Below are 12,171 nucleotides of genomic sequence, written 5' to 3' on the forward strand. Positions count from 1 at the left end.
GTTCCCCCTTCAGCCCTCCTCACAGTACCCACTTGCAGAGTTCCCCCTTCACCCCCTCCTCACATTACCCACATGCAGAGTTCCCCCTTCGCCCCCTCCTCACAGTATCCACTTGGAGAGCTACCCCTTCACCCCCTCCTCACAGTACCCACTTGCAGAGTTCCCCTTCGCCCCCTCCTCACAGTACCCACTTGCAGAGTTCCCCCTTCACCCCCTCCTCACAGTACCCACATGCAGAGTTCCCCCTTCGCCCCCTCCTCACAGTATCCACTTGGAGAGCTCCCCCCTTCACCCCCTCCTCACAGTACCCACTTGCAGAGTTCCCCCTTCACCCCCTCCTCACAGTACCCACATGCAGAGTTCCCACTTCACCCCCGCCTCACAGTACCCACTTGCAGAGCTCCCCCTTCACCCCCTCCTCACAGTACCCACATGCAGAGTTCCCCCTTCGCCCCCTCCTCACAGTACCCACTTGCAGAGTTCCCCCTTCGCCCCCTAACTCACAGTAACCACTTGCAGAGTTCCCGCTTCGCCTCCTCCTCACAGTACCCACTTGCAGAGTTCCCCATCGCCCCCTCCTCACAGTACCCTCTTGCAGAGTTCCCCCTTCACCCCCTCCTCACAGTACCCACTTGCAGAGTTCCCCTTCGCCCCCTCCTCACAGTACCCACTTGCAGAGTTCCCCCTTCACCCCCTCCTCACAGTACCCACTTGCAGAGTTCCCCTTCGCCCCCTCCTCACAGTACCCACTTGCAGAGTTCCCCTTCGCCCCCTCCTCACAGTACCCACTTGCAGAGTTCCCCCTTCACCCCCTCCTCACAGTACCAAACTTGCAGAGTTCCCCCTTCGCCCCCTAACTCACAGTAACCACTTGCAGAGCTCGCCCCTTCGCCCCCTCCTCACAGTACCCACTTGCAGAGTTCCCCTTCGCCCCCACCTCACAGTACCCACTTGCAGATTTCCCCCTTCAGCCCCTCCTCACAGTGCTCACTTGCAGAGTTCCCGCTTCACCCCCTCCTCACAGTACCCACTTGCAGAGTTCCCCTTCGCCCCCTCCTCACAGTACCCTCTTGCAGAGTTCCCCCGTTCACCCCCTCCTCACAGTATCCACTTGGAGAGCTCCCCCCTTTACCCCCTCCTCACAGTACTCACTTGCAGAGATCCCCCTTCACCCCCTCCTCACAGTATCCACTTGGAGAGCTCCCCCCTTCGCCCCCTCCTCACAGTACCCACTTGCAGAGTTCCCCCTTCGCCCCCTCCTCACAGTATCCACTTGGAGAGCTCGCCCCTTCACCCCCTCCTCACAGTATCCACTTGGAGAGCTCCCCCCTTCTCCCCCTCCTCACAGTACCCACTTGCAGAGTTCCCCCTTCACCCCCTCCTCACAGTACTCACTTGCAGAGATCCCCCTTCACCCCCTCCTCACAGTATCCACTTGGAGAGCTCCCCCTTCACCCCCTCCTCACAGTATCCACTTGGAGAGCTCCCCCCTTCGCCCCCTCCTCACAGTATTCACTTGCAGAGATCCCCCTTCACCCCCTCCTCACAGTATCCACTTGGAGAGCTCCCCCCTTCGCCCCCTCCTCACAGTACCCACTTGTAGAGTTCCCCCTTCACACCCTCCTCACAGTATCCACTTGGAGAGCTCCCCCCTTCACTCCCTCCTCACAGTACCCACTTGCAGAGTTGCCCCTTCACACCTTCCTCACAGTACCCACTTGTAGAGTTCCCCCTTCACCCCCTCCTCACATTACCCACTGGTAGAGTTCCCCCTTCACCCCCTCCTCACAGTACCCACATGCAGAGTTCCCCCCTTCACCCCCTCCCCACAGTATCCACTTGCAGAGTTCCCCCTTCACCCCCTCCTCACAGTACCCACTTGCAGAGATTCCCCTCCACCCCCTTCTCACAGAACCCACTTGCAGAGCTCCTACCTTCGCCCCCTCCTCACAGTATCCACTTGGAGAGCTCCCCCCTTCACCCCCTCCTCACAGTACCCACTTGTAGTGTTCCCCCTTCACCCCTTCCTCACAGTACCCACTTGCAGAGTTCCCCCTTCACCCCCTCCTCACAGAACCCACTTGCAGAGTTTCCCCTCCACCCCCTCCTCACAGAACCCACTTGCAGAGCTCCTCCCTTCACCCCCTCCTCACAGTACCCACTTGCAGAGTTTCCCCTCCACCCCCTCCTCACAGAACCCACTTGCAGAGCTCCTCCCTTCACCCCCTCCTCACATTACCCACTTGCAGAGTTCCCCCTTCGCCCCCTCCTCACAGTATCCACTTGGAGAGCTCCCCCCTTCACCCCCTCCTCACAGTACCCACTTGCAGAGTACCCCCTTCACCCCCTCCTCACAGTACCCACTTGCAGAGTTCCCCCTTCACCCCCTCCTCACAGTACCCACTTGCAGAGTTCCCCCTTCGCCCCCTAACTCACAGTACCCACTTGTAGAGTTCCCACTTCACCCCTGCCTCACAGTACCCACTTGCAGAGTTCGCCCTTCGCCCCCTAACTCACAGTAACCACTTGCAGAGTTCCCGCTTCGCCTCCTCCTCACAGTACCCACTTGCAGAGTTCCCCTTCACCCCCTCCTCACAGTACCCACTTGCAGAGTTCCCCTTCGCCCCCTCCTCACAGTACCCTCTTGCAGAGTTCCCCCTTCACCGCCTCCTCACAGTACCCACTTGCAGAGTTCCCCTTCGCCCCCTCCTCACAGTACCCTCTTGCAGAGTTCCCCCTTCACCCCCTCCTCACAGTACCCACTTGCAGAGTTCCCCCTTCACCCCCTCCTCACAGTACCAAACTTGCAGAGTTCCCCCTTCGCCCCCTAACTCACAGTAACCACTTGCAGAGCTCGCCCCTTCGCCCCCTCCTCACAGTACCCACTTGCAGAGTTCCCCTTCGCCCCCACCTCACAGTACCAACTTGCAGATTTCCCCCTTCAGCCCCTCCTCACAGTGCTCACTTGCAGAGTTCCCGCTTCACCCCCTCCTCACAGTACCCACTTGCAGAGTTCCCCTTCGCCCCCTCCTCACAGTACCCTCTTGCAGAGTTCCCCCGTTCACCCCCTCCTCACAGTATCCACTTGGAGAGCTCCCCCCTTCACCCCCTCCTCACAGTACTCACTTGCAGAGATCCCCCTTCACCCCCTCCTCACAGTATCCACTTGGAGAGCTCCCCCCTTCGCCCCCTCCTCACAGTACCCACTTGCAGGGTTCCCCCTTCACACCTTCCTCACAGTATCCACTTGGAGAGCTCCCCCCTTCACCCCCTCCTCACAGTACCCACTTGCAGAGTTCCCCTTCGCCCCCTCCTCACAGTATCCACTTGGAGAGCTCGCCCCTTCACCCCCTCCTCACAGTATCCACTTGGAGAGCTCCCCCCTTCGCCCCCTCCTCACAGTACCCACTTGCAGAGTTCCCCCTTCACCCCCTCCTCACAGTACTCACTTGCAGAGATCCCCCTTCACCCCCTCCTCACAGTATCCACTTGGAGAGCTCCCCCCTTCACCCCCTCCTCACAGTATCCACTTGGAGAGCTCCCCCCTTCGCCCCCTCCTCACAGTACTCACTTGCAGAGATCCCCCTTCACCCCCTCCTCACAGAAGCCACTTGCAGAGCTCCTCCCTTCACCCCCTCCTCACAGTACCCACTTGCAGAGTTTCCCCTCCACCCCCTCCTCACAGAACCCACTTGCAGAGCTCCTCCCTTCACCCCCTCCTCACATTACCCACTTGCAGAGTTCCCCCTTCACCCCCTCCTCACAGTACTCACTTGCAGAGTACCCCCTACACCCCCTCCTCACAGTACCCACTTGCAGAGTTCCCCCTTCAGCCCTCCTCACAGTACCCACTTGCAGAGTTCCCCCTTCACCCCCTCCTCACATTACCCACATGCAGAGTTCCCCCTTCGCCCCCTCCTCACAGTATCCACTTGGAGAGCTACCCCTTCACCCCCTCCTCACAGTACCCACTTGCAGAGTTCCCCTTCGCCCCCTCCTCACAGTACCCACTTGCAGAGTTCCCCCTTCACCCCCTCCTCACAGTACCCACATGCAGAGTTCCCCCTTCGCCCCCTCCTCACAGTATCCACTTGGAGAGCTCCCCCCTTCACCCCCTCCTCACAGTACCCACTTGCAGAGTTCCCCCTTCACCCCCTCCTCACAGTACCCACATGCAGAGTTCCCACTTCACCCCCGCCTCACAGTACCCACTTGCAGAGCTCCCCCTTCACCCCCTCCTCACAGTACCCACATGCAGAGTTCCCCCTTCGCCCCCTCCTCACAGTACCCACTTGCAGAGTTCCCCCTTCGCCCCCTAACTCACAGTAACCACTTGCAGAGTTCCCGCTTCGCCTCCTCCTCACAGTACCCACTTGCAGAGTTCCCCTTCGCCCCCTCCTCACAGTACCCTCTTGCAGAGTTCCCCCTTCACCCCCTCCTCACAGTACCCACTTGCAGAGTTCCCCTTCGCCCCCTCCTCACAGTACCCACTTGCAGAGTTCCCCCTTCACCCCCTCCTCACAGTACCCACTTGCAGAGTTCCCCTTCGCCCCCTCCTCACAGTACCCACTTGCAGAGTTCCCCTTCGCCCCCTCCTCACAGTACCCACTTGCAGAGTTCCCCCTTCACCCCCTCCTCACAGTACCAAACTTGCAGAGTTCCCCCTTCGCCCCCTAACTCACAGTAACCACTTGCAGAGCTCGCCCCTTCGCCCCCTCCTCACAGTACCCACTTGCAGAGTTCCCCTTCGCCCCCACCTCACAGTACCCACTTGCAGATTTCCCCCTTCAGCCCCTCCTCACAGTGCTCACTTGCAGAGTTCCCGCTTCACCCCCTCCTCACAGTACCCACTTGCAGAGTTCCCCTTCGCCCCCTCCTCACAGTACCCTCTTGCAGAGTTCCCCCGTTCACCCCCTCCTCACAGTATCCACTTGGAGAGCTCCCCCCTTTACCCCCTCCTCACAGTACTCACTTGCAGAGATCCCCCTTCACCCCCTCCTCACAGTATCCACTTGGAGAGCTCCCCCCTTCGCCCCCTCCTCACAGTACCCACTTGCAGAGTTCCCCCTTCGCCCCCTCCTCACAGTATCCACTTGGAGAGCTCGCCCCTTCACCCCCTCCTCACAGTATCCACTTGGAGAGCTCCCCCCTTCTCCCCCTCCTCACAGTACCCACTTGCAGAGTTCCCCCTTCACCCCCTCCTCACAGTACTCACTTGCAGAGATCCCCCTTCACCCCCTCCTCACAGTATCCACTTGGAGAGCTCCCCCTTCACCCCCTCCTCACAGTATCCACTTGGAGAGCTCCCCCCTTCGCCCCCTCCTCACAGTATTCACTTGCAGAGATCCCCCTTCACCCCCTCCTCACAGTATCCACTTGGAGAGCTCCCCCCTTCGCCCCCTCCTCACAGTACCCACTTGTAGAGTTCCCCCTTCACACCCTCCTCACAGTATCCACTTGGAGAGCTCCCCCCTTCACTCCCTCCTCACAGTACCCACTTGCAGAGTTGCCCCTTCACACCTTCCTCACAGTACCCACTTGTAGAGTTCCCCCTTCACCCCCTCCTCACATTACCCACTGGTAGAGTTCCCCCTTCACCCCCTCCTCACAGTACCCACATGCAGAGTTCCCCCCTTCACCCCCTCCCCACAGTATCCACTTGCAGAGTTCCCCCTTCACCCCCTCCTCACAGTACCCACTTGCAGAGTTTCCCCTCCACCCCCTTCTCACAGAACCCACTTGCAGAGCTCCTACCTTCGCCCCCTCCTCACAGTATCAACTTGGAGAGCTCCCCCCTTCACCCCCTCCTCACAGTACCCACTTGTAGTGTTCCCCCTTCACCCCTTCCTCACAGTACCCACTTGCAGAGTTCCCCCTTCACCCCCTCCTCACAGAACCCACTTGCAGAGTTTCCCCTCCACCCCCTCCTCACAGAACCCACTTGCAGAGCTCCTCCCTTCACCCCCTCCTCACAGTACCCACTTGCAGAGTTTCCCCTCCACCCCCTCCTCACAGAACCCACTTGCAGAGCTCCTCCCTTCACCCCCTCCTCACATTACCCACTTGCAGAGTTCCCCCTTCACCCCCTCCTCACAGTACCCACTTGCAGAGTTCCCCCTTCAGCCCTCCTCACAGTACTCACTTGCAGAGTTCCCCCTTCACCCCCTCCTCACATTACCCACATGCAGAGTTCCCCCTTCGCCCCCTCCTCACAGTATCCACTTGGAGAGCTCCCCCCTTCACCCCCTCCTCACAGTACCCACTTGAATGAGTTCCCCTTCGCCCCCTCCTCACAGTACCCACTTGCAGAGTTGCCCCTTCACCCCCTCCTCACAGTACCCACATGCAGAGTTCCCCCTTCGCCCCCTCCTCACAGTATCCACTTGGAGAGCTCCCCCCTTCACCCCCTCCTCACAGTACCCACTTGCAGAGTTCCCCCTTCACCCCCTCCTCACAGTACCCACTTGCAGAGTTCCCCTTCACCCCCTCCTCACATTACCCACTTGCAGAGTTCCCCCGTTCACCCCCACCTCACAGTACCCACTTGCAGAGTTCCCCCTTCAGCCCTCCTCACAGTACCCACCTGCAGAGTTCCCCCGTTCACCCCCACCTCACAGTACCCACTTGCAGAGTTCCCCCTTCAGCCCTCCTCACAGTACCCACTTGCAGAGTTCCCCCTTTGCCCCCTCCTCACAGTATCCACTTGGAGAGCTCCCCCCTTCACCTCCTCCTCACAGTACCCACTTGCAGAGTTCCCCTTCGCCCCCACCTCACAGTATCCACTTGTAGAGCTCCCCCCTTCACCATCTCCTCACAGTACCCACTTGTAGAGTTCCCCCTTCACCCCCTCCTCACATTACCCACTTGCAGAGTTCCCCTTCGCCCCCTCCTCACAGTACCCACTTGCAGAGTTGCCCCTTCACCCCCTCCTCACAGTACCCACATGCAGAGTTCCCCCTTCACCCCCTCCACACAGTACCCACTTGCAGAGTTCCCCTTCGCCCCCTCCTCACAGTACCCACTTGCAGAGTTCCCCTTCGCCCCCTCCTCACAGTACCCACTTGCAGAGTTCCCCCGTTCACCCCCTCCTCACATTACCCACTTGCAGAGTTCCCCCGTTCACCCCCACCTCACAGTACCCACTTGCAGAGTTCCCCCTTCAGCCCTCCTCACAGTACCCACCTGCAGAGTTCCCCCGTTCACCCCCACATCACAGTACCCACTTGCAGAGTTCCCCCTTCAGCCCTCCTCACAGTACCCACTTGCAGAGTTCCCCCTTCGCCCCCTCCTCACAGTATCCACTTGGAGAGCTCCCCCCTTCACCTCCTCCTCACAGTACCCACTTGCAGAGTTCCCCTTCGCCCCCACCTCACAGTATCCACTTGTAGAGCTCCCCCCTTCACCATCTCCTCACAGTACCCACTTGTAGAGTTCCCCCTTCACCCCCTCCTCACATTACCCACTTGCAGAGTTGCCCCTTCACCCCCTCCTCACAGTACCCACATGCAGAGTTCCCCCTTCACCCCCTCCACACAGTACCCACTTGCAGAGTTCCCCTTCGCCCCCTCCTCACAGTACCCACTTGCAGAGTTCCCCTTCGCCCCCTCCTCACATTACCCACTTGCAGAGTTCCCCCGTTCACCCCCACCTCACAGTACCCACTTGCAGAGTTCCCCCTTCAGCCCTCCTCACAGTACCCACCTGCAGAGTTCCCCCGTTCACCCCCACCTCACAGTACCCACTTGCAGAGTTCCCCCTTCAGCCCTCCTCACAGTACCCACTTGCAGAGTTCCCCCTTCGCCCCCTCCTCACAGTATCCACTTGGAGAGCTCCCCCCTTCACCTCCTCCTCACAGTACCCACTTGCAGAGTTCCCCTTCGCCCCCACCTCACAGTATCCACTTGTAGAGCTCCCCCCTTCACCATCTCCTCACAGTACCCACTTGTAGAGTTCCCCCTTCACCCCCTCCTCACATTACCCACTTGCAGAGTTGCCCCTTCACCCCCTCCTCACAGTACCCACATGCAGAGTTCCCCCTTCACCCCCTCCACACAGTACCCACTTGCAGAGTTCCCCTTCGCCCCCTCCTCACAGTACCCACTTGCAGAGTTCCCCTTCACCCCCTCCTCACATTACCCACTTGCAGAGTTCCCCCGTTCACCCCCACCTCACAGTACCCACTTGCAGAGTTCCCCCTTCAGCCCTCCTCACATTACCCACTTGCAGAGTTGCCCCTTCACCCCCTCCTCACAGTACCCACATGCAGAGTTCCCCCTTCGCCCCCTCCTCACAGTATCCACTTGGAGAGCTCCCATCTTCACCCCCTCCTCACAGTACCCACTTGCAGAGTTCCCCCTTCACCCCCTCCTCACAGTACCCACTTGCAGAGTTCCCCTACACCCCCTCCTCACAGTACCCACTTGCAGAGTTCCCCTTTACCCCCTCCTCAAGGTACCCACTTGCAGAGATCCCCCTTCACCCCCTCCTCACATTACCCACTTGCAGAGTTCCCCCTTCAGCCCTCCTCACAGTACCCACTTGCAGAGATCCCCCTTCACCCCCTCCTCACATTACCCACTTGCAGAGTTCCCCCGTTCACCCCCACCTCACAGTACCCACTTGCAGAGTTCCCCCTTCAGCCCTCCTCACAGTACCCACTTGCAGAGTTCCCCCTTCAGCCCTCCTCACAGTATCCACTTGGAGAGTTCCCCCTTCACCCCCTCCTCACATTACCCACTTGCAGAGTTCCCCCTTCACCCCCTCCTCACAGTACTCACTTGCAGAGTTCCCCCTTCACCCCCTCCTCACATTACCCATTTGTCGAGTTCCCCCTTCACCCCCTCCTCACATTACCCACTTGCAGAGTTCCCCCTTCACCCCCTCCACACAGTACCCACTTGCAGAGTTCCCCCTTCGCCCCCTCCTCACAGTACCCACTTGCAGAGTTCCCCTTCGCCCCCTCCTCACATTACCCACTTGCAGAGTTCCCCCGTTCACCCCCACCTCACAGTACCCACTTGCAGAGTTCCCCCTTCAGCCCTCCTCACAGTACCCACCTGCAGAGTTCCCCCGTTCACCCCCACCTCACAGTACCCACTTGCAGAGTTCCCCCTTCAGCCCTCCTCACAGTACCCACTTGCAGAGTTCCCCCTTCGCCCCCTCCTCACAGTATCCACTTGGAGAGCTCCCCCCTTCACCTCCTCCTCACAGTACCCACTTGCAGAGTTCCCCTTCGCCCCCACCTCACAGTATCCACTTGTAGAGCTCCCCCCTTCACCATCTCCTCACAGTACCCACTTGTAGAGTTCCCCCTTCACCCCCTCCTCACATTACCCACTTGCAGAGTTGCCCCTTCACCCCCTCCTCACAGTACCCACATGCAGAGTTCCCCCTTCACCCCCTCCACACAGTACCCACTTGCAGAGTTCCCCTTCGCCCCCTCCTCACAGTACCCACTTGCAGAGTTCCCCTTCACCCCCTCCTCACATTACCCACTTGCAGAGTTCCCCCGTTCACCCCCACCTCACAGTACCCACTTGCAGAGTTCCCCCTTCAGCCCTCCTCACATTACCCACTTGCAGAGTTGCCCCTTCACCCCCTCCTCACAGTACCCACATGCAGAGTTCCCCCTTCGCCCCCTCCTCACAGTATCCACTTGGAGAGCTCCCATCTTCACCCCCTCCTCACAGTACCCACTTGCAGAGTTCCCCCTTCACCCCCTCCTCACAGTACCCACTTGCAGAGTTCCCCTACACCCCCTCCTCACAGTACCCACTTGCAGAGTTCCCCTTTACCCCCTCCTCAAGGTACCCACTTGCAGAGATCCCCCTTCACCCCCTCCTCACATTACCCACTTGCAGAGTTCCCCCTTCAGCCCTCCTCACAGTACCCACTTGCAGAGATCCCCCTTCACCCCCTCCTCACATTACCCACTTGCAGAGTTCCCCCGTTCACCCCCACCTCACAGTACCCACTTGCAGAGTTCCCCCTTCAGCCCTCCTCACAGTACCCACTTGCAGAGTTCCCCCTTCAGCCCTCCTCACAGTATCCACTTGGAGAGTTCCCCCTTCACCCCCTCCTCACATTACCCACTTGCAGAGTTCCCCCTTCACCCCCTCCTCACAGTACTCACTTGCAGAGTTCCCCCTTCACCCCCTCCTCACATTACCCATTTGTCGAGTTCCCCCTTCACCCCCTCCTCACATTACCCACTTGCAGAGTTCCCCCTTCACCCCCTCCTCACATTACCCACTTGCAGAGTTCCCCCTTCACCCCCTCCTCACAGTACTCACTTGCAGAGATCCCCCTTCACCCCCTCCTCACAGTACCCACTTGCAGAGTTCCCCTTTCAGCCCTCCTCACAGTACCCATTTGTCGAGTTCCCCCTTCACCCCCTCCTCACATTACCCACTTGCATAGTTCCCCCTTCACCCCCTCCTCACAGTACTCACTTGCAGAGTTCCCCCTTCACCCCCTCCTCACAGTACCCACTTGCAGAGTTCCCCCTTCAGCCCTCCTCACAGTACCCACTTGCAGAGTTCCCCCTTCAGCCCTCCTCACAGTACCCATTTGTCGAGTTCCCCCTTCACCCCCACCTCACAGTACCCACTTGCAGAGTTCCCCCTTCAGCCCTCCTCACAGTACCCACTTGCAGAGTTCCCCCTTCGCCCCCTCCTCACAGTATCCACTTGGAGAGCTCCCCCCTTCACCTCCTCCTCACAGTACCCACTTGCAGAGTTCCCCTTCGCCCCCACCTCACAGTACCCACTTGCAGAGTTCCCCTTCGCCCCCACCTCACAGTATCCACTTGTAGAGCTCCCCCCTTCACCATCTCCTCACAGTACCCACTTGTAGAGTTCCCCCTTCACCCCCTCCTCACATTACCCACTTGCAGAGTTGCCCCTTCACCCCCTCCTCACAGTACCCACATGCAGAGTTCCCCCTTCACCCCCTCCACACAGTACCCACTTGCAGAGTTCCCCTTCGCCCCCTCCTCACAGTACCCACTTGCAGAGTTCCCCTTCACCCCCTCCTCACATTACCCACTTGCAGAGTTCCCCCGTTCACCCCCACCTCACAGTACCCACTTACAGAGTTCCCCCTTCAGCCCTCCTCACATTACCCACTTGCAGAGTTGCCCCTTCACCCCCTCCTCACAGTACCCACATGCAGAGTTCCCCCTTCGCCCCCTCCTCACAGTATCCACTTGGAGAGCTCCCATCTTCACCCCCTCCTCACAGTACCCACTTGCAGAGTTCCCCCTTCACCCCCTCCTCACAGTACCCACTTGCAGAGTTCCCCTACACCCCCTCCTCACAGTACCCACTTGCAGAGTTCCCCTTTACCCCCTCCTCAAGGTACCCACTTGCAGAGATCCCCCTTCACCCCCTCCTCACATTACCCACTTGCAGAGTTCCCCCTTCAGCCCTCCTCACAGTACCCACTTGCAGAGATCCCCCTTCACCCCCTCCTCACATTACTTACTTGCAGAGTTCCCCCGTTCACCCCCACCTCACAGTACCCACTTGCAGAGTTCCCCCTTCAGCCCTCCTCACAGTATCCACTTGGAGAGTTCCCCCTTCACCCACTCCTCACATTACCCACTTGCAGAGTTCCCCCTTCACCCCCTCCTCACAGTACTGACTTGCAGAGTTCCCCCTTCACCCCCTCCTCACATTACCCACTTGCAGAGTTCCCCCTTCACCCCCTCCTCACATTACCCACTTGCAGAGTTCCCCCTTCACCCCCTCCTCACAGTACTCACTTGCAGAGATCCCCCTTCACCCCCTCCTCACAGTACCCACTTGCAGAGTTCTCCCTTCAGCCCTCCTCACAGTACCCACTTGCAGAGTTCCCCTTTCAACCCTCCTCACAGTACCCATTTGTCGAGTTCCCCCTTCACCCCCTCCTCACAGTACCCACTTGCAGAGTTCTCCCTTCAGCCCTCCTCACAGTACCCACTTGCAGAGTTCCCCCTTCAGCCCTCCTCACAGTACCCATTTGTCGAGTTCCCCCTTCACCCCCTCCTCACAGTACTCACTTGCAGAGATCCCCCTTCACCCCCTCCTCACACTACCCACTTGCAGAGTTCCCCCTTCACCCCCTCCTCACAGTACGCACTTGCTGAGTTCCCCTTCGCCGCCTCCTCACAGTACCCACTTGCAGAATTCC

The 12,171-nt window shown here is 59.3% G+C and overlaps 1 protein-coding gene across 1 annotated transcript in view; it reads right to left on the reverse strand.

The window, feature by feature from the left end:
* The window catches only part of LOC137377244 (myosin-binding protein C, cardiac-type-like), a 182,559-nt gene that overhangs the window by 86,913 nt on the left and 83,475 nt on the right, over positions 1–12,171 (reverse strand). The window lies entirely within an intron of this gene.

This window comes from Heterodontus francisci, chromosome 14 (assembly GCF_036365525.1).
Source record: "Heterodontus francisci isolate sHetFra1 chromosome 14, sHetFra1.hap1, whole genome shotgun sequence".
NCBI lineage: Eukaryota > Metazoa > Chordata > Chondrichthyes > Heterodontiformes > Heterodontidae > Heterodontus > Heterodontus francisci.